The sequence below is a fragment of the Mobula hypostoma genome, chromosome 4 (genome assembly GCF_963921235.1).
Source record: "Mobula hypostoma chromosome 4, sMobHyp1.1, whole genome shotgun sequence".
In the NCBI taxonomy this organism is placed as follows: Eukaryota; Metazoa; Chordata; class Chondrichthyes; order Myliobatiformes; family Myliobatidae; genus Mobula; species Mobula hypostoma.
In genome coordinates, this window is record NC_086100.1 from 147,504,884 (window position 1) to 147,527,705 (window position 22,822).

At 39.7% G+C, this 22,822-nt stretch overlaps 1 protein-coding gene across 1 annotated transcript in view; it reads right to left on the bottom strand.

Moving 5' to 3' along the window:
- Positions 1-2,445, bottom strand: part of LOC134345653 (protein Jade-1-like) — a 160,737-nt gene extending 158,292 nt beyond the window's left edge. The window contains 1 exon segment of the mRNA XM_063046662.1: positions 1,957-2,445. The gene's annotated coding sequence lies outside the window, so the exon portion shown is untranslated.
- Positions 2,446-22,822: the final 20,377 nt, after the last annotated feature.

The window sequence follows — 22,822 nt, forward strand, 5'->3', positions numbered from 1 at the left end:
CAAGCAAGAAGGTGAGAGGTGATGAGTGGAAAAGGCAAAGGGTTGGAGAAGTAATCTGATAGGAGAGGAGAGTGATCATGGGAGAAAGGAAAGGAGGAGGGGCACCAGGGGGAAGTGATAGACAGATGAGGGGAAGAGGTAAGAGGCCAGAGTGGGGAAAAATTACTGGAAATTGGAGAAAGTGATGTTAAATGCCATCAGGTTGGAGGCTACCTAAACGGAATGAAGTGTTGCTCCTCCAATCTGAGTGGCCTCGTCATGGCAGAAGAGGAGGCAATGGACCAACATGTCAGAACTGTAAATTCCTACCCAGATTTACTAACACACTGAAATGAGAGATGTTTTTGAAACAAACATATAGATTATATCAAACCAAATATCACAAACAGCAAAAGTTTATGAAAAGTAATTGCCATTCTCTGAAACATTGATACAGCCTTTCAAAACTTTCAGCCAACTCGACATTAATATCCATTTTTTTTAAGAAGTGTAAAGACTGAACATTATGAAATCAAGAGTGTGCCCTTAGCCCCTACGCTATTTATCGAAGATAACCTCTGGTAGCTTTGCCAATACACACAGTGCATTCGAGGGGATACATTTGGCCTCCAGATAATACGGTGCATTCCAACACAACTAATGTTGCCTCAATTTCCATGCTCCTTCTGGGTCCTGAACACGAGCAGCTGTGTTGGCAGTAAGTACTGTACTGTATTCCGAAAGTACGTGCAGGTTTTCCCCCTCTAAAAATATCAAGTCACAAACTACGATCATTTCGAGAAACTAACCCCATTCATAATTTCTAACACTGTTCGATTTTCCCCTTGAAATCGAGGGAGTAATAAATGACACGCCGTATAAACAAATCGGACCGCACGTCGCACGGAAGAAAGTTTAAGCCGCAAAGTTAGGAGCACAAAACGGAGGAAACTGACATATTTAATAGTTACATTTGTAAATGTCTCCCATAAATTAAATAACACTTTTTAACATGCGATCACTTACATGCTAAAGTCTCAATGCAAGTGCACCTTTATTTCTCTCAGTGCTGTTATCTAAGCAACATGTGTTAACACTCCACCAGGCTCGCGTCCTGCCCCCCAATCGCTCGTCCCTTAATAACATGCTGTACACATTTTTCGTTGTTCCCTCCCCCACAATTTTACTTTTGCTCCACTTGAATCTAATGTAAAGATAGGGTGGCAGTAATTTATCTCTTGGCACCACGGCGAGCATTTCTGTGCAAATGCAAATATAAAGCTAGGGAGCCAAGGAAGGGCGTTCGCACGCCCGCGAGGTTTCTCACGGAACGCTGCACGGCCCCGAATCCCGGGCCGTTCTATCGCGTCACGTTCCACAGCGCCTGGCAACAGCGGTTGCCAAATATACACATCGTTCTAACTATACAGAGAGAGCGAGAACCCAGCCGGGACTCCGCAAGCAACTCCACCGCAACCGAATGCCATCCCAGCCCCCTCCTCCACTTCATTTTTTTTTAACATCACAGTCGCAATTTTAACAATAACCCGTGCATATTAAACATTGCAGCCGGAGGTCTCCGCCTTCCTGGTAACTTTTGCAGGAAAAAGGACACCCTATCATTTTCTTGCCTGCTTTCACCACCACCCACCCCCTCCTGTTCTCTCACAACACACAAGCTTTTGGCGCCATATTAATGACGTACTATATTATTTCCATCATCGGCGACGTTCGGGATCAAATTGCTGAACTAAAAAAATTCCCCTTGTAGCAGAAACTAGGCCAACAACGGAAAAGACATCAAAAGCTTGACATTTTCTTTAAACGCCGGATCTCCTCCTCTGCTTCCTCTCCCTCCCTCCACGTACTCTCCATCGTCCTCCTGTTTTTTTCTCTCTCTCTACACATTAATCTCTCTTTTCCCTCCCCAAAAGAAAACGAGCCCAAACGCTTAAAAGTATTGGAAGAGGACAGTACCTGCTGTAAAAAAAATTGTGTGTGTTTGTTTTGTTTTGGCTTTAAAGCTGGTCTGTTGACGTGAAACTGGATGGAAATGGTGAAGATTTTTTGAATGTGGAGTTCAGGCAGCTGCAGTGGCAGATTTGGCTCCCTCTATCTCTCTTTCTCGCTCCCTCTTTCTCATATGCACTGACTGACGTTGGTCCTTATGGTGGAATTGGTTGGGTGAAACAAGGACTCTCTACATTCTCTTTCTGTCGGTCTCCGCTTGCTGCCAGACGAGGGAGTGCTTTCTTTCATGTTGTGTCAACACGATGACAGCGAGCCTCCTTTGCACGCCAGCTTTCGTTTTCCACTATAACTCGATGCCTTGTTTAACAGACGAATTTGGAAAGCGACGCTTAAGATGGAGGGTAATTTAAAACTTAATTCACAATTTCCTAAATCACGTTAAAAACTAAAACAAAAAAAATGTTTATTTTCAGTTTTCCATGGGATTTAAAAAAGTTTGACAGCTGGCCACTATTGCAATGCAGTAAAACGGCAGCAAGGTAAAGACAGTCAACGGATCAGGCAGTATCAATGGAAGGAAATGAACAGGATGTTTTGGGACGAGACACTTAATTAATTTATTTAAATATTTATTGAAGTACAGCGTGGAATAGGCCCTTCGAGCAGCGACCCCAGCGTAATCATGGAACAATTTACAATGATCAATTAATCTACCAACCGGTTTGTCTTTAGACTGTGGGAGGAAACCGGAGTACCCAGAGGAAACTCACATGTCACGGGAGAAAATACTAGGGCGATCCTTCAATTTGCAGCACTTCTGACTACTTGGAATTATGAAATTTCTTGAGACCCTATTATGTTATAATCTTTATTTTAGGCTCTGGTATGAAGACCAGATCTTGGCATTGATCAATCTTTAAGAGAACTGTTATATTTTAAGGCGTTTTTGCAGAGTTTTCACAGATGAGTGTCAGTATCATCATAATACTGAATGTAAAATGACAGATTTCAAAGTCAATCCTGCAAATAAAAACCATGCCCTTTAATAAATTTGTTTTAATTCATTTTTAAGTACATTCAGAATATTTTGAGATATTTTCTAAGAATGTCAATATTTTCCTTGGCTAAAGAAAACATTTGTTTACTAATTAGACTATTGGAATTTTAACCCTTTTTGACAGAATGCTGATTTTAGCATCAAATCACTTGACTCCAGCAAATGAGTTCAGACCAATATTACTGAACAACACTTTATTTCCCATCAACATGTGCACTGTGATGGTAAAGACAAAATACTTTTGACATTGACAAACAATGGTCTTAGTTTAACATTAACTCTGACAAAACATTTGTCCAACTAGAAGAAGCAATACTTACAATTAAAAACACATCCTTGCAATCTGCACTATTTATCAAAATTCCATAAGAGATCACAGTTTTAAAGGAAGGCGGCTAGAAAACTTATTTAAAAACATCCATGTGAAACATGAACATAGGTAGCCTAGCTAAACTAGGCAGTCTAGTATTGTTTTTAAAAAATCATGCTTACAAAACATCTGCCTAACCCTCCTGAACTCTGGAATAAGCAACAATTCAAATTTCAAACAGTTTCCAGAGATCAGTATTTTTCAACTATCCATAAGAGAGAACACTTTTTTACACTGACAAAACATTTACTCAACTCTCTGCACACTTTTTTTTATCAGTAAGGCTTCTGAAACATTCAGAGAAATCTCAACAGCTCTGAAAAAAGCAAAATTTGAAATTTAAAGCAACCTCTTTTAGTCTCCATGAGTGTATAACTGAAGCCTCAGGAAGATGAAGGTCGATCTGTTGTTGCTGGCCTGCTGGATATTTTAGCAAGGTATTCTCTGCTTTAAAACTTTGTACTGCCTACCTTGTCTTATTTGCAGCCCTTTTGTTTCTTTGATTAACTCTCCACTGTCATCTCTTAAGTCTCTGTTCACACTTTGATAAACATAAGATCTTAAATTTTCCTGTTTCCCTTTTTGTTGTATCTCTGTCATTCAAGTACTGCTGATATTTCACTAGGTCTTTAATTGTGTCTCTGTATACTTTTGATTGGTCTACTAAGGATTTTGGGGCCATCTTGACAACTTCACCACCAGTCGTGTGATAGTAAAGACATGTGATGGTAATGACATTTCTCACTTTTTAAAGGAAAAGTTGGCTAAGTCTTGCACTTACTAACTCGACTGGATAGCTAGCTAATAAATGTAATTTAAGTGTACAGAAATAAAGTGAAGTTACCTATTTCTCAGTTAAAACACTCAAATAGTAAGTAATTCATTTAGTAATGACATGTAATAAACATACTCTCAGATCAAAAGATAAATCTTTAAATTACTCACATTTCTAGACATCAAAATGTCAGTTTTCTGCCATGACAGCCTGTCATTTCTTATTTCCATGGCAATGACATAAGCAGTTGTTTGAATAAACTTGTTTGGTCTTTAAAATGTGTTGTGTGTTGGTAATGACAGAAGTGTTGGGGACAGCAGTTCTTTGTCATAAAAAAATGTACAAATTTATAAAAAAAACATTAATTTGACGTGTGTTTAAAAAGTTCTTGTGAAAAAATACAAACTAAAAGTTTCATGAATTTAATATGTATCATCTTTTTATTTTGAAGACGAAGTTACAGAGAGGACAAGCCCAAAATAGTGAAATTCTGGCACATTCAAGTTTTTAACTCACTTAAAAAATAAGAAAATATTATTTATAGACAAGAGAAAATATGCAGATGCTGGAAATCTGAGCAACACACACAAAATGCTAGAGGAACTCAGCAGGCCAGACAACATCTATGGAAAAAAGTACAGTCAATGTTTCAGGCCAAAACCCTTTGGTAGGTTTGGGAAAAAAAATGCTGAAGAGTAGATTTATAAGGTTGTTGGGGGGGGGGGAGGAGAGAGAAACACCAGGTGAGGTGAAATCTGGAGGGGGGGATGAAGTGAAGAGCTGGGAAGTAGATTGGTAAAAGAGACAGAAGGCCATAGAAGAAAGAAAAAGGGGAGAGGAGCACCAGAAGGAGATGATAGGCGATCAAGGAGATAAGGTGAGGGAAGGGAAAGGTGAGGGATGGGAAATAGTGAAGTGTGGGGTCATTACCAGAAGTTTGAGAAATCAATGCTCATGCCATCAGGTTGGAGGCTACCCAAACAGAATATAAGGTGTTGATCCTCCAACCTAAGTGTGGCCTTATCACAACAGTGGAGGAGGCCATGGATGGACATATTGGAATGAGAATGGGAAGTGGAATTAAAGTGGGTGGCCACTGGGAGATCCCACTTGTTCTGGTGGACGGAGCATAGATGCACAGCGAAGCGGTGTCCCAATCTACGTCGGGTATCGCTGATATACAGGAGGCCACTCCGGGACGTCCGAACACGGTTATGAAGCATACTGAAAAAAGTTTAGTGTTACTATTATCTGACTTAAAAGTACAATACTTGTTTTTGTAAAAACTATTTTTTTGGCCTGAAAATCTACCCAGGGACAGAAAAGTTACCCTAATTAAAGAATCACACACAAACTTGTCAGAGACAGCCATGGGAATCTGTACTGAAATTTAGAGGGGAGCAGGCTAATATCAACCCGGTCACACCTGGATCTACCTATCCTGCTTGCTCTTTATCCATCCTTTTCCTCCATCTTTTTATATTGGCTATCTCCCCTCTATATTTTATTCCAGATGAAAGGATTCAATTCATTGTCAATTTCCCTCTATAGATGCTGTCTGATCTGCTCCTCCATCTCTTTGTGTGTTGATCCAGATTCCAGCATTGGCAGCCTTTTGTTTCTCTAGCAAGGTAAAGGTGTTGAGATTGAGACACAAGAACCTGCAAATGCTGGAATCTGGAGCAATCTGCAGGAGGAACTCCTGTGTCCGTTGTGATAATTCAGTTTAGTGACAGTGATTAATGAGGACAAAAGAGAGTCATCCCAATTCTTCATCAAATAGTGCTCTGGAATCTTTTACGTCTATGTGACAAGGGAGACAGAACCTCACTTTAACAATCTCCTCAGATATACAGCTTCTGATGGTATTTTGCTGCTTAAAGGATATTTCGGGTTGAAGCCACATCTGTTGGCAGCAGCTGCACATACAACATGCATCAAATGGTGGTGCACAGAGGTTACTGGACAGGTACAGTAATGTCAAATGTATATGACACTTGTTTCAATAGCACTTCTGCAAAATTCTACAAGCTCCATCCATGCAATGCTGAGTTAAGGCCTGTTCTGGCTTTTGTTAAGGAACTTCACCCACCCTAGGCTGCTACCAGATGGTTTTTGAGTCCATCATCTTTCACAAAGGTAATAAAATCAAAATGCTAGATGCATTAAACAAGTCAGGCAGCATTTGTGGAAAGAGAAACGGAGTTAATGTCAGGTTAAAGACTCAGGAAGGTTATTTTATGTCACAAACACTAAAGTCCTGACGAAGGATCAGCCCGAAATGACGACTGTTTATTCCTTTCTATAGGTGCTGCCTGACCTGCTGAATTCCTCCAGAATTTTGTGTGTGTTGCCATGGCTATTTTATGTATTTAATAATGTAGATTGAATATGTGAGTCTGTTACACATCCTGAAGATGTACAGGTTGGTAATAAATTGGCCACGGTACCGTGTCCGGGATGTATAAGTGGGTGGTAGAATCAGAAGGTGTCGACAGGAATGTGAGTGAATAAAGTGTGGGATTAGTTTAAATCAGTGTTTCCCAATCTTTTTTAGCCCAATGCCCCCTAAAGCACTTTCATACTTGCCAACACCTCCCTAAAACATCTTCCTACTTGCCAATGCCATTCTTAGGCACAATATACTTTCCGACAACCTCATTGTGTAAAAGTATGTCTACCATATGCTAACGTGAGAAAAATATTTCTGCTGTAAATTTTTATTCATCTTTAAGCCCAGCTTATACAGCAGCAATGCACAGTGCAGCAGCTTTGATATCAGTGTGATCCTTGAGCTTGATGGTTTTTAGCAAGAGGTGAAATATCTGGTTCAAGTTGTGACAGCAAAAACCTTAAGTCCCCATGTGTAACAATGTCAAGGTGGTTTCTTTTTTTTGTGAGTATATGGTTCACTGCACTGAAGCTTCTTTCAACAAGGTAGGAGGATGGAGATTCGATCATTTTTTCTTGCAACGAAGAGCAGTTTGGCTCTTTTCCAAAGACCGGAAAACTTCGTATGACAGTGTAGCACATACCACAAAAGTCAAAATTTTTGAAGAATATTTTTGTTTCTTCATCATTCTGAATTCTGTTTTTTGAGACTCTGTGCATAGTTGATACTCAATGCCTTCATTCATTTCATCAATATGAGCTACAAAGTTATTACTCAGAGGAATTTATTTTAAAATACTGATATCCATTTTGAGAACAGTGATAAGCACTTCTGATACAGCAGGCATTATTAATCTTTCACCAAATGTGTGAGATTTTCCACACTTTGCTACCATTTTGGAAATGTTCTGAGAATAAATGAGACCACTATCATGGTCATTTTTAGCTTTCTTGGCAAATGACTCAAGTGTGCATCACTTTTCAAATGCTTCTTTCATCTTCTGGAACTGAGTAATGCCTTTTCAGGCTGTCCGTTACAGAACTATGCCTGCAATCTTGATGGTTTCATGGTTTCATTAGACAGTACAGTATTACAAATAAGACACATGGGGCCTAGCTGATCTGACAGGAACAGAATAAAACCATACACCAGGTAGGTAGTATTGTATTGACGCACTTTCTGTAGTTTCTGTTTCTTAGCAGGATTAGAATTCAAGGCTTCACCGCCTTCAATCTCATAGGGATTGTGTTGCATGTCTTTATAATTGGGGCTAAATTAAAATAAAAAATTAACACAAACTGGGAACGCCAATCAGATGTTGATGACAGCAACGAGTTGACACGGATGGAACAATGGGAGTGCCACACAAAGAAATGGCAAGCCGAAAATGAGGGCGATCACAGCAGCAAAAATTACATTGACAAGGATTCAGACTGCAAGCTGAGTGTTAGTTGGGATAGAGCTGGTGTCTGGCAAGCTACCTTTATACGATTCCAGCAACACACATCAAAGTTGCTGGTGAACGCAGCAGGCCAGGCAGCATCTGTAGGAAGAGGTGCAGTCAACGTTTCAGGCCGAGACCCTTCGTCAGGACTAACTGAAGGAAGAGTGAGTAAGGGATTTGAAAGTTGGAGGGGGAAGGGGAGATCCAAAGTGATAGGAGAAGACAGGAGGGGGAGGGATAGAGCCAAGAGCTGGACAGGTGATAGGCAAAAGGGGATATGAGAGGATCATGGGACAGGAGGTCCGGGAAGAAAGACAAGGGGGAGGACCCAGAGGATGGGCAAGAGGTATATTCAGAGGGACAGAGGGAGAAAAAGGAGAGTGAGAGAAAGAATGTGTGCATAAAGATAAGTAACAGATGGGGTACGAGGGGGAGGTGGGGCCTTAGCGGAAGTTAGAGAAGTCGATGTTCATGCCATCAGGTTGGAGGCTACCCAGACGGAATATAAGGTGTTGTTCCTCCAACCTGAGTGTGGCTTCATCTTTACAGTAGAGGAGGCCGTGGATAGACATGTCAGAATGGGAATGGGATGTGGAATTAAAATGTGTGGCCACTGGGAGATCCTGCTTTCTCTGGCGGACAGAGCGTAGATGTTCAGCAAAGCGGTCTCCCAGTCTGCGTCGGGTCTCGCCAATATATAAAAGGCCACATCGGGAGCACCAGACGCAGTATATCGCCCCAGTCGACTCACAGGTGAAGTGTTGCCTCACCTGGAAGGACTGTTTGGGGCCCTGAATGGTGGTAAGGGAGGAAGTGTAAGGGCATGTGTAGCACTTGTTCCACTTACACGGATAAGTGCCAGGAGGGAGATCAGTGGGGAGGGATGGGGGGGATGAATGGACAAGGGAGTTGCGTAGGGAGCGATCCCTGCGGAATGCAGGGGGGGGGGAGGGAAAGATGTGCTTAGTGGTGGGATCCCGTTGGAGGTGGCGGAAATTATGGAGAATAATATGTTGGACCCGAAGGCTGGTGGGGTGGTAGGTGAGGACCAGGGGAACCCTATTCCTAGTGGGGTGGTGGGAGGATAGAGTGAGAGCAGATGTACGTGAAATGGGGGAGATGCGTTTAAGAGCAGAGTTGATAGTGGAGGAAGGGACGCCCCTTTCTTTAAAAAATGAAGACATCTCCCTCGTCCTAGAATGAAAAGCCTCATCCTGAGAGCAGATGCGGCGGAGATGGAGGAATTGCGAGAAGGGGATGGCATTTTTGCAAGAGACAGGGTGAGAAGAGGAATAGTCCAGATAGCTGTGAGAGTCAGTAGGCTTATAGTAGACATCAGTGGATAAGCTGTCTCCAGAGACAGAGACATAAAGATCTAGAAAGGGGAGGGAGGTGTCGGAAATGGACCAGGTAAACTTGAGGGCAGGGTGAAAGTTGGAGGCAAAGTTAATAAAGTCAACGAGTTCTGCATGCGTGCAGGAAGCAGCGCCAATGCAGTCATCAATGTAGCGAAGGAGAAGTGGGGGACAGATACCAGAATGGGTACGGAACATAGATTGTTCCACAAACCCGACAAAAAGGCAGGCATAGCTAGAACCCATACGGGTGCCCATAGCTACACCTTTAGTTTGGAGGAAGTGGGAGGAGCCAAAGGAGAAATTATTAAGAGTAAGGACTAATTCCGCTAGACGGAGCAGAGTGGTGGTAGAGAGGAACTGATTAGGTCTATTCCAGTTAGTGCAATTGACCAATCATGTAAGGTCTCATAATCCCCAAAGATGGTTCTTGACCGCACATATAAAGCTGAGGTCACTTTGAACACCTCAAGAAGAATTCTCTGGGTCAGCAGGTTCATTGATTGGCTCTATTTCACCGTTTGACTACAGCCAACATTGTATTGGTGTGTGACCTTTTTCTACAGATCTGTTGAGAAAGCTGAGAGGGTGTACTTGACTTAACAACTGTTAACTTGCATGAACTCATTCCATGCCGTGAGTCAAGGAGGACTGTTGGGCACCCTAGTTACTAATTTATGCATCCCTGATAATGTCATTTTGGTTGGTAAGGTCAGATGAGATTGCCAAATTTCAGATACTTCATGGTGACGAGTACTGAATGACTGCGGAGCTATGATTCTTCCTGTGTTCCAGGGCCTCATCCATTTTCTTTGGAAATGCCTGCATTACTAACAGTCGGTTTGGTCTTCTGCTTCAAGTTAGGGTGCTGCTTACTGCGCACCCCCCCCCCATGACTTCTATTACCCCAAATGTCCTCTTAGGACACATGACCACTACTGCAAGGAATCAGTGGTTTAAATGGATGGGTCATAGTCAGCATGGGCTCGGTGGGTCAATGGGCCTCTTCCCCTGCTCCGTGACACAAGCTGTAACATTCTTCACTGGTCCTTAGTTCAAGAAAGCACAGTTAAGATAGATCCTCAAACGCAGTAATAAAATCACTAATTGACTAACTTGATTTTTGGTTTGGGTCCCAAATTTGTAAATGTCAACGATTTATCAAAGAAATGGATGAACATGATTCAGCAATCTTTTATTACTTCATTAAGCATATTTTGTATTATCATGTCAAGAGGTCTACTCAAATGATTTACAAATCTAAGACATTGTCCATTAGTAAGATTGCTTTCTCGCATTCTTGTATGCCTTCTTTGTGTAGGCACAATTTCACCTTCACCTCCAAATTCAACAATATTATTGGCTCTGAAATGCATTCCATTTTTTCTGTATAGGACTGAAGGACAGAGGAGTTTTATCATAATTCCCAAAACAACTAAATAGTTGAACTGCCTTCTTACACCATCCCCACTTTAATAGCTATGAATTTTACACTTAGCAATCCATGCATACTATTTAATTCTCCTGTTCCTCAATCGTAATCAGAGCCTTGTTGCTTCAAGATGTTCTGTTGAAGATATAGTGACTATTTGCACATTTTCAGAATCACAAATATTATAACCGTACAATTACTCAATTCATTCCCTGACTTTGTCACTTTGGGTAGCTTCAGCCGGGTTTTTATCCCATCTTCATTGATAGTGTAATGCAAAAGGACCTGTAAATTCAAATTTTATGATAAAATAAGACATAAAATGTGCAGTGAAAAATGTGAGAAACAAAAAGAATGCTGAAGAGTGAGTCTGTTATTTGAGATTCCTCTTAGACTACACAATCTAAGAAGAATCACAATTGCGACTAATATACACACATCATGCAGTGATCAAACATCTCCTCTAGAGTGAGACTTGGACAGATAACTCATCTCAAAGGGATAAGTGCCAGCAACTTGAGGCACAGTTAAAATAAAGTTGGTTGCAAGAAGATAGAACACTCAAGGTGTTTTGTAGCTTCCAAATGCAAACATTAAGTTAACACTTAAAAGCATTAGCCAATCTCCACAATATGTTCTTGTCTTGAATATTTTCCAAAATAATAGATTTCATATTTGTACTTCTACATTGTGAAAAGAAACACATTTTCAGCCATTTGATGCCAGTAACACTTTAGTCCCCCACACTGCTGAGTTTCTCAACATCGAATTTTAATAAATGTGAAGGGTTGAGAAGGGATCATTAAGTGACTAAACTGGTTTAGTTTCTGCAGGCAGATTTCCCAGCTTAACTGGTGAAAGAAAATCACATTTCGCCAGTGGACTCCATAAAGCACTCAGTGTCAGGGCCCGGTTGCAGCGACAGTGACAATCAGAAGTGTAAAGATGTGAGGCACACAAGTTCAAGACTAGCGTGACAAAGTTTGTGTGCACACCAGTTCCAAAGTAATATACAGTTACAAGAATAAAAAGCCAGCAGTTCTTTGCAGAACTATCAATTTCTTTGTAAAAAAATTTAAGGTCATGATCTTTTCTTCTCATACGCAAAAATTTTTCCTGCTACCAAAATCAAAGATCTCTCACTATCTCTTTCTTTTCAAATCTTTTTATTGTATATATAGGAAAAATAACATGAGTACATCGAAGTAACAACACTAACAATGCCTCAAAAAAAACCATCATCTTAAAGATTGAAAACAAAATTTTGTGATAACAAAAAAAAACCTACTGAGCAGAAAAGTGAGGAAAAAAAAAAGAGAACCCATTAGGTGTACAACCCCGGAGCCATGCGTCATACAAAAAGCTTCCAAAAACAAACATCAAACCACCAGCAAGAAAACAAAATATACTAAAAGAGTTTACAATTAGATCGTGGAAAAATTATATCAATTAACTCAAATGATAATAATGAGCCCCAACTTTTCTCAAAATCAAGTAAAGGTTCAAAGGTTCGACTTCTAATTTTCTCCAAACTAAGACATAGCATCACTTGAGAGAACCATTGTGACAAAGTGGGAGCTGATGTATCCTTCCACTTCAACAAAATGGCCCTCCTAGCTATCAATGTAACAAATGCAACAAAATGTTGGTCAGTCACAGACATACCATGAATATTTTGAGGAACTATTCCAAAAAGCACAGTTAATTTATTAGGTTGTAAATTAGTTTTAAGTGCTTTAGAAATTGTTGAGAAAACCAACTTCCAGAACTGATCCAATATAGAACAAGACCAAAACATATGTGTCAGTGTAGCTATCTCAGTTTTACATCTATCACAATAACTATCAACATTAGGAAAAATTTTAGAAAGTCTCTCCTTTGTCAAATGATAACAATGTACAATTTTAAATTGAATCAATGAATGGCTAGCACAAATTGAAGAGTTAACCAACTTCAATATCCGCATCCAATCCTCCGTCATAAAAGTCAAATTAAGTTCCTTTTCCCAATCCTGTTTAATCTTAGACAAAGGACGCTTATCCCATTGTAATAATAAATTCTAAATTCTTCCAATAGAACCCTTAATCAAAGGATTCATACTCATAATAGTATCTAACAGGTCAGCCTCCAATATGTAAGGGAAATTACTTAAATATTTTTGTAAAAAATGTCTAACTTGAAGGTATTGCAAGAAGTGTGAATATGAAAGAGAATATTTATTAGTTAATTCTTCAAAGGATATCAATCTATCTTCTTTAAGTAAATCCAAAAAAGAATTAATACCTTTATTCTTCCAAAATAGAAAAATTGGATCACTCAAAGAAGGCTTAAAAAAGTAATTTTGGTAAATTAAACTACAAAGTTTAAATTTTGTAAGATTAAAAGAATTGCGGAACTGGAGCCGAATTTGTAAAGAATACTTAATCACAGGATATAAGTTTTAATTAACAACTTTACCTAATTGCATAGGTAAAGGAGCCCCCAATAACAAAGTTAAATAAAACTGTTTTACAACTTTTAGTTCCAGATCTACCCAAATTGGCCAGTTAGTCTTATCAACCCAGTATAACCAAAAAGACATATATCGCAGATTAACAGCCCAATAACACATTCTAAAATTAGGCAAAACAAGACCTCCATCCTTTTTCAATTTTTGTAAATGGCACAGAAGAGTTGAGGCCAGTATAGATCAGCATTGAATGGCAGTTAATGGTACAGAATCCAGACTTTCCATAGTCAATTGTTTCATGATTATATCCTGGCAAGATGCTTTAGAAATGGAAGATATGAAGCAAGTAGCTACAAGTCACTTGCTGTTTGTAAAATACAATTCAGTGTGAACACTACCAGCCTCTCACTAATGCAGTTGCTTTGCAGTTCTGCCACCAAACATCAGATAAAACAAAAAAATACACTCAGTGTAAAGTTCATAATACTTTAACCAATATAGATGTTCCCAAGTCAAAGCAAGATAAAAGTTAGATTTAATATGTCCATTCCATTGAGAATGGGGGAGATTCAAACAAGAGGACATGAGTTGAGAGTTAAAGGGCAAAAGTTTAGGGGTAACATGAGAGGGAACTTCTTTACTCAGAGAGTGGTAGCTGTGTAGAACGAGCTTCCAGCAGAAGTGGTTGAGGCAGGTTCAGTTTTGTTGTTTAAAGTTAAATTGGATAGATATATGGACAGGAAATGAATGGAGGGTTATGGGCTGAGTGCAGGTTGGTGGGACTAGGTGAGAGTAAGAGTTCGGCACAGACTAGAAGGGCCGAGATGGCCTGTTTCCGTGCTGTAATTGTTATATGGCTATATGGATACATTTGGGGTAATAAGTGGATCTGATATCAGCTCATAATTCAGACACTTCCTTTCCCTCTAAAGTTAATGAGTTTAGAAGAGGAACAGGCTGTTAATCAGCCCTTTATTGTAACTTGTCTGGACAAATGGCAAAGATGCTCATACAAGTACATGACTTTCCCACTAGGACAAGAAAGCACATTTTTGACACCAGTGTACAAATTGATTCAAGGTGGAACCTGCATCAACATTCAACTTTTTGTCGGGCATTGAAATTTTTAATAAATGGTGGGTTGGGGGGGGGGCGTAATCTTTCCCGAGCTTGGAAGGAACTGAACACTCTAACACAAGGCCCATGAAGCAAGTAAGAGGAAGGGTAACCTAACAGGGAAAAATAAGAAACAAATAATCTTGCTCAAATAAATTTAGATGTTCAGGGTTTAAAGTACAAGCTACTTAAACTCCACCGTGGACAACCCCTAGCCCAGCTGCAAAAAATAGGAGGGATGGGCATGGGGCTAACAACCACATCCTGTGAAAAAAACAGCGCTACAGGAATGCCAACAGAAGCTCTGAAGACCTCATTCCCAGGAGAGGAAGGATCTTCAAGTGACTACAGCTTGAGAGGCTGAAAGACCTTCTCAGGCCAGAGGACTCTGGAAAGCTGCTCTCGGTGGCCTATGCCCCAGTGGGGATGATGGACTTCAGAAGAAGAAGAAGAAAGCTTCTTCAGTGGTAGTAGAATTCAGCTCAGATCTAAAATTAGAAAATCCATCTCAAATCTAACCAGCCTACAGCTGCTCCAAAACTGACCAAAGTTCTGTATGTAGCTACTTTCCAAACCCTCACAATAAGCATACCATCACAAACTTGCTAATCAAATGCAGTAATGATAAGCATATCATCTGAATGGGATAAAGTAACCAGACTCTACTTGGTAGATTAGAAATATAGCCAACGGTTTGACAAAAAGGTAAAGAACAAGTGAGGAGTCCCAGACCTGAAACATTAACTCTGCTCCTTGCTCCCTTTCTATGGGCGCTGCCTGACCTGCTGAATGTTTCCAGCTTTCTCTGTTTGTTTTAATTCAGATTTCCAGCATCGGCAAATTTTTCTTTTTAAATTTCTGAATGATAAAGGAAAACTTCTCATGGTTTCAAAACAAACTCCTTTATAACCATTCAAGCCCATTGATTTTTAGATTTAATTGCAAAATCCCATGAAATAGCACTATATAATAGTAAATTAAGTGTTACCTAAAATTGTTACAGAACAGGTGTGAACACATGAAAACTTTCCATTGGGACAATGCAAGAATCATAATGATTTTCTTCTTTCTTCTTTTGTATTGGCATATATATATTTTTTTTCCTGTACTCTGTGTTCTTATATATATAAATTATTAAAAATATTGGAAAAGATTTTAATAATATATCAGTGCATCTGGCATTCCAGTTCCAATGATTTTTACTCACATACAGATGCAAAAAAAAGTTAAAATCTACCCCATCTCATTTGGCTCCATGCATAAATGATCACAATGAACTTCAGGAGAACTAATTTTGCCCCTTGCTATCCTTTTGCTCTTCATATAGCTATAGAAGCCCTTGATATTCTCTTTCACTTTGTCTGCTGGAGCAAACTCAGGTACTCTTTTAGCTTTCCCGATTTCTCTCTAAGTGTTCTCTGGCAGTTCTTATAATTCCTCAAGCACCTTATTTAATCCTAACTGCCTATACCTGATTTGCACTTTGCTTTACTAGGGCCTCAATAGCAACGGTTTTCTAAGCCTGTTATCCTTGCCTTTTATTTTAATAGGAACAAACAGATTATATACTCTCAGTATGCCACTTTTGAAGGCCTCCCACTTACCAAGAATCTTCATAGTAGATGGAGCATATTCTAACTGAAGTCCACTAGCAATGGTATTCTGCAGGGATCTGTTGTGGGACCCCAGCTCTTTATGGCTTTTATAAATGATTTACTGAGAAAGAGGAAGTGTAGGTTAGTAAGTTGCAGATGACACAAAGATTGGTGATGTTATGGATAATATAGAAGCTTCTTGTAGGATTCAATGGGACATAAACAGGATGCAGAGTTGGGCTAAGAAGTGGCAGATGGAGTTCAATCCAAAAAATATGAAGGGATACACTTTGAAACGTCAGACTTTTAGAGTACAAGGTTAATGGCAGGATTCTTAACAGTGTGGGAAATTCACAACTACAGATGTGCTGGGCTCTCTGCATCACTCTCTGCAGAGTCCTGCGATTAGGGGAGGTACAATTCCCATACCAGGCAGTGATGCAGTCAGTCAGGATGCTCTCAATTGTGCCCCTGTAGAAAGTTCTTAGGATTTGGAGGCCCATACCAAACTTCCTCAACCGTCTGAGGTGAAAGAGGCGCTGAACACAGCTGGTGTGTACAGAACACGTGTGATCCTCAGTGATGTGGATGCCGAGGAAGTTAAAGCTATTTATCCTTTCAACCCCAGATCCATTGATGTCAATAGGGCTAACCTGTCTCCATTCTTCCTGTAATCCACAACCAGCTCCTTTGTTTTTGCGACATTGAGGGAGAGGTTGTTTTCTTGACACCACCGTGTCAGAGAGATGACTTCTTCCCTGTAGGCCACCTCGTTATTGTTTGAGATTAGGCGAATCAATGTGGTGTCAGTAGCAAATTTAATTAGCAGATTAGAGCTGTGGGTGGCGACACAGTCATGGGTATACAGGGAGTAAAGGAGGGGACTTAGTACACAGCCCTGAGGGGTTCCTGTCCTGATCTTGGAGTTGGTTAAAAGGTTGGCACAACATTATGGTCTGAAGGGCCTGTACTGTGCTGTACTGCTCTGTGTCTTATGTTCTCTCGTCATTGTTACCTTCCATCCCAGAAAATCCATAGTTCCATTTCTCAGTCTAGTATTACACACATAACTGATCAATCTGAACATCTAAACTGAGGCTTTCACTTATTAAAGTTCTTCTCTTATCCACGTGCCATGCTAATGCTTATTCATGCCAATTCTTTAGTTTCAGGGATTCAATGACACATGCCAGTAATGACTGCAGCAGGAAATTCACAACTTACTGCATTAAAAATTGCTTTCATCCCCCAAAAGCTGTAAGAATGTGTGGTGGCCTTACAATGAAATCATTTTGACTGGGTTTTTTTCAGAAAGAATATATTGATATACTTGATTGTGCACTGTTTGGTTAAACATTGATTATTCACCCTTTTATTGTATGCAGTGAATGGAAATGTGCCAAAATGGTCATCGGTATGCCTGGGTACACCACAGTTACATTTTAAGGTTCTTTTACAAGTTTATATTCAATTTAGATTATTCCTATACAAGCCAGCTATCAACATTTCATTTACCCTGATATCTTCATAAATAGAATTCTACATAATAAAGATCAAAACCAGCTGTTCAGTTTCCTTCATTTACTGATTCTCTTCCATGCCTCCTTGAGTTGTGCTGTGACTTCAGAAGATTAGATCCAATTTGAAACAATTTTATTAACTAGCAAACAATGGCAGAAAAACAGCAAACATACTCATAGTAGCATAGTAAATAATAAATAGTTCAGAACCAAGGATTACAACTGGAACTATACGTGTTCACTTTCATGTCTTTTTTCACATTCTTTCCTCACCAGCTGTGGAGTTTGCTTGGCTTATCTTGTTTTGTTCGCACATTCCATTCAAGCAACGTAAAAGGTTCCAGATCAAACTCAGTAATTTGAAAAGGGCAGCTAACAGCATCCAGAGCAGTAATTGGCGTGAAACAAAATTTGGATACATATTAAATTCAAAAAGCTGGTAATCAGAAACACATCGAAACAAATTGTACAGTTGTTGAATTGTGTCATCACCTCCCTTATAGAGACTGACAGCAATCACCCAAAAAGGTCTAACTTACTTATAATGCAACGTAAATCTATCATTAAAAACTTCATCCAAACTGTTTTGATATTTTAAAATGACAAAATAGCAGTTGGTAATTGGTTTATTATTGTCACATGTACCAAGATACAGTGAAAGGTTTTTGTCTGCATGCCATCTAGAAAGGTCATTCTATCCAAAAGAGCATTGAGGTAGTACAAAGGTGGAAAAGAACAGAATGCAAAATATAGTGTTACAGTTAATGAGAAGGTGCAATGCAAGTCGACAAATAATAATGAGGCAGCCTACAGAGAAAAAGTCATCACCCTGATACAGTGGTGTCAAGAAAACAAGCTCTCCCTCAATGTTGCAAAAACAAAGGAGCTGGTTGTGGATTCCAGGAGGAATGGAGACGTCAATGGATCTGGGATTAAGAGGGTAAACAGCTTTAAATTCCTCTGCATACACATCACTGAGGATCTCACGTGTTCTGTACATATCGGCTGTGTGGTGAAGAAGATACAACAGCACCTCTTTCACCTCAGACGATTAAGGAAGTTTGGTATGGGCCCTCAAATCCTAAGAACTTTCTACAGGGCAAACAACAGGAATTCTGCAGATGCTGGGAATTCGAGCAACACACATCAAAGTTGCTGGTGAACTCAGCAGGCCAGGCAGCATCTCTGGGAAGAGGTACAGTCGACGTTTCAGGCCGAGACCCTTCATCAGGACTTTCTATAGGGGCACAATTGGGAGCATTCTGACTGGCTGCATCACTGCCTGGTATGGGAACTGTATTTTCCCTCAATCACAGGACTCTGCAGAGAGTGGTGCGGACAGCCCAGGTCATCTGTAGATGTGAACTTCCCACTATTCAGGACATTTACAAAGACAGTTGTGTGAAAAGGGCCTGAGCGATCATTGGGGACCCGAGTCCACCCCAACTACAAACTGTTCCAGCTGCTACCATCCGGGAAACGGTACCACAGCATAAAAGCCAGGACCAACAGGCTCCAGGACAGCTTCTTCCACCAGGCTATCAGATTAATTAGTTCATGCTGATACAATTTTATTTCTATGTTATATTGACTGTCCTGTTGTACATACTATTTATTACAAATTACTGTAAATTGTACATTGCACATTTAGATGGAGGCGTAACATAAAGGTTTTTACTCTTCATGTATAAAGGAGATAAGTAATAAAGTCAATTCAATTCAATAAAGTGCGTGAGCTATGATGGGAAAGGCTCTTAGTTACTCTTTTTCTAAAAATAGCATTAGAACATTTCTCCTCCTGATATTATATTCCATTCTTGAACATGCATCTCTGGGCTGTGAACCTCTGGAATTCTCAATCCCAGAGGGATATGGAGGTTAAACACTGAAGGTATTTAAAGAGGATGTAAATGCATTTTTGAATGATCTGGTAATTAAGAGCAATGTGGAACAGTACAGCGAAAGAATAGAAGCCTGGTTTAGATCAGCCATGATCATATTCAATGGATGGTAGGCCTGAGAGATCATATGGCCTACATCTCCTCCTATTTTCTTATGTTCTTATGAGTCAGATTGTGCTGGACCCATCCCGGTAGTTACACTTAACTCTTAACGTTGCTAGTTTCTCCACATCTTGAAGGCATTGCTAATTAGCAAATTGGTTTATTATTTTCACATGCATTGAAGTACAATGAAAAATTTGTCTTTCAACCCATTCATATAGTTCAATTTATTACAGCAATGCACTGAGGTGGCCCATGGGAAAACAACAAGAGTGCAGAATAAAATGTTATAGTTGCAGACAGAATGCAGCGCAAGAAGACAATAACGTACAATCTCGTAATAAAGTAGATTGTGAAATCAAGATTCTATCTTATCATATTAGGAAACTATTCAATTGTCTTATAACAGCAGAATTGAAGCTGGCCTTAAGCCTATTGGTATGTGCTTTCAAGCTTTTGTATCTTCTGCCCAACTTGAGTGGGGAGAAGAGAGAATGTCAGGCGTGGGGAGGGTTTTTGATTATGTTGGCTGCTTTACTGAGGCAGCAAGAAGTGCAGACAGAATCCATAGGTGGGAGGTTGATTTTGAGATGTGCTGAGTTGTGTCTACAGCTCTCTGCAGTTTCTTGCAGAGATGGGTGGAGCAGTTGCCATACTAAGCTGTAATGAATCCTTAAAGTTTGCTTTCTATAGTGAGGGTGAAAGGGGATACGCAAAATTCCTTCAGCCTTCTGTGGCCACCACAGCCATTTGTAAGGGAACGGGAGTGTCTGCAGTGACCAGAGTGCATTTTGCATTATGAACTATTAACTATTGCTGGGATCCCACTCTGTACATTCTGATTTATATTGATACACTGCTTCTGATACACTCATAATAGTGTTGAACTGTATACAGGGAGACATTGGAGGATCTTGTGATGAAGAAATTCATGGGTGGTGCTTCATCAACAATGTTGTCTGTTGCTACTGTTGGATTTGAATGTATAATTGTTATTGCTCTGCAGTTTAAATTTTTTATGCCTGCAGGTATGATATTTTTATGTAATTACCGATATACATGTAGTTGTTCTGTGTGTCCCCTAGTGGCTACAGTTCTTTGTATATTTGTATTATTATGGAAGCTTCCTGGGTATCACATTATTTGAATAAGGGCTATCTGATTGGTCAACTCTTATCTACAAATTTGAATGGAATGGATGTTATCTAGGGTATAAGAAAGCAGAGCACGTTGGCTTGCTATCTTTTCTTCTTTGTCCTTGGATTCCTGCCATTCTCCATTTCCTATTTATTTGTTTAATTAGCGCTTAATAAAACAATCATGTAGCAACAAGTTTTATGTCTCATTCTTGACTCCCAAAAAAACCTCGGATCAAAAACATCAGAATCCAACAATTTGGCATAGTTGGCAGGATGGTTGCAAAGATTTAAGGACTCGGATGAATCCCAGAGGAAGTAGAAATTTTTAGTGCACAAACTTCAAAGGAGGTAAGAGATTCCTCTTTATATATTCTAAATTGTCCAAGAGTGAGAATATTACTGTATGTTGCTATTTTGAGAAAAGCAGATCTGTAAAAATATTGATACTTCAGTTGCAATCTAGTGAAACTTCAGTTGCACATCTACAGAATTCTGGTTGTAGATACAAAATAAAATTTTGTCTACAATCTATACAATGTTGAGGTACAATCTGATAATTCAACTGCAGTCCCATGGAGATTTTGACATGATCCTATAAAACTTAAGTTGCAATTTACTAATGATATTCCAGTTGTAATCTACTAATATTTTGGATCATGGTCAAAATGATAAAATGTACATACAAATTAAGTGTTACATGAGACAATTAAGACAATGGTCAAAATCATGAAACCAAGCTAAGTTTATTAAAAAGATATGTGATAAGATCCAGAGAATCTCTGAGGGAAAGGAAAATACTAGAAAATATGAGTTAAAGATACAAGCAAGTGATAAATTTGATAGAATATGTGAGCGAGTGAAAAAATTAACGAAGCAAATAATGGAATTAACTAAACAATGAGAAAGAAAAGTGAAACATGTGATAAACTACAGAAACAGTATGATAAAGACAGAAAAAAGTCAAAAGAGCAATTTTCTGCATTAACTTCATGAGTGAAGGAACAACATGACAAGTGTAATCAAATTGAAGTGCAGTGTATGGTGCTTCGAAACAAAGTGAAGCAACAGGAGGAAGTTCAGCAAGGAATTCAAGTGGGTAATCCTGGGAAATGCCCCCAATACTGGACAGTCCTCCCTTACAGCACCACCAACCAAACTTTGAGGAATTTCAGCATGAACATGACAAGGACTTTACTGCGGCCTCTAGCGACTCAAGTGAGGAGGACAGTAATGAAACAATAGGATTGGCAACTATGTCACAGCTTGCTCCAATAAAGACCAAATGAGTGAAGACACGCAGGACTGAAGATGGAACTTATAAAAGAAGATTGATAGTGGATTACAGGGTTGCTAATCAACGTATTGACAAGCTCACCCTTCTAGTGGCAGATCCATCAAAGATTTTCAATGCCCTGAAGACATCACACAAGTGGTTTATGGTTATTGATATGGCTAATAGGCTCTAATCCATACCACAGGTGCCTAAATGTCAACCGTGAACGGCTTTCGCAGTTGATGGTCAACAACACCACTGGATGAGGCAACCACAAGGGCTCCACAAGTGTCCCACTGTCTATCACATAGATTTGAGACACCATCTGAGTGACTTACTGGCCATTGATTCATCCATCATACAATGTGCGATGATGTCCTGATTGCATTTGATGTTGCAGACCAGCATGAACATAATGAGCTTTATTTACTCAGTTATCCATCATCCAAGGGTCACAAAGCAAATCTAGACAAGGCACAACTGCAACAAGAAGAAGCAATTTACTGAGGACAGGAAATTTCCCAAGGTAAGCAGGAAATCACTGGGGACTATGCCTACCCCATTAAGTCAGCAAAGCCACCTGCAACAGTCCAGCAACTCCAGACATTTCTGGGTTTGTATGACTACAACAAAGCATGGGTGGATTCAATGCTGAAATTGCCCAATACTCAACAATCTGCTGACGGACAGTAAGCATTCAAATGACCCTGTGTCTCTTAATGAAGAACAACTGAATGTGTTTCAAATTTTAAAGGCAACCCTGATAAGGGTTGCATAAGGGAACCCTGATATAGGCAAACTATTTACCCTGTATATCAATGAGAAACACATGATGGCAACCTTAAGTCAAGAACATGGAAATTGACAGCACCCTGTTGGGTATTATCCTGCCAAAGATCTGATTCTGTACACCAGTGGCTCTTCAATGATTGAGGGAGGAATTTGAATGTCT